This window comes from Pygoscelis adeliae, unplaced genomic scaffold (assembly GCF_000699105.1).
Source record: "Pygoscelis adeliae isolate BGI_AS28 unplaced genomic scaffold, ASM69910v1 Scaffold835, whole genome shotgun sequence".
Classification (NCBI taxonomy): Eukaryota; Metazoa; Chordata; class Aves; order Sphenisciformes; family Spheniscidae; genus Pygoscelis; species Pygoscelis adeliae.
The window spans coordinates 21,938-22,571 of NW_008824819.1; positions in this window are offsets into that span (position 1 = coordinate 21,938).

Here is a 634-nt window from a genome sequence, read left to right on the forward strand (position 1 = left end):
CCCCGTAGCCCCCGCCATGCCCGGGCAGGCAGACCCTGGGGGGTTTGGGGAGGGATGGAGGGACGGGGGGCCCGGCAGCTCCCGCTTTGTTCCCGCTTCGCCTCCACCCGGCAGTTGCTTGGCAACTCCATCCGTGCAGCCGCGGGAAAGCGGCAAAACACGTCCCCACTTCCCCGTCCCCAGCTGCACGGGGCCCTGCTGGGGGGTTTGGGGAGGGATGGAGGGACGGGGGTCCCGGCAGCTCCCGCTTTGTTCCCGCTTCGCCTCCACCCGGCAGTTGCTTGGCAACTCCATCCGTGCAGCCGCGGGAAAGCGGCAAAACACGTCCCCACTTCCCCGTCCCCAGCTGCACGGGGCCCTGGTGGGATGGCACAGAATGGCACGGCACGGAACGGCACGGCCCTCCTCCGCCCCATGGCACCTCCACCTGCCTTGCCAGGTCCCAGCGCTCAGACCCCCCCACGTCCCACCCGAGACCCCGAAACGCTCCCAACCAGCTGAGCTCCTCCATTCCCTGCGCCTGGGGCGGCCGGGCGAAGGTGCCCGGCCCCAGGTGCGAGCGGTGCCCGCTGGCCGGGCTGTGGCCGCATGGAGAGGGGCTTCTCCTGACAGGCGAGGCTGGGGGGGGGCGGGG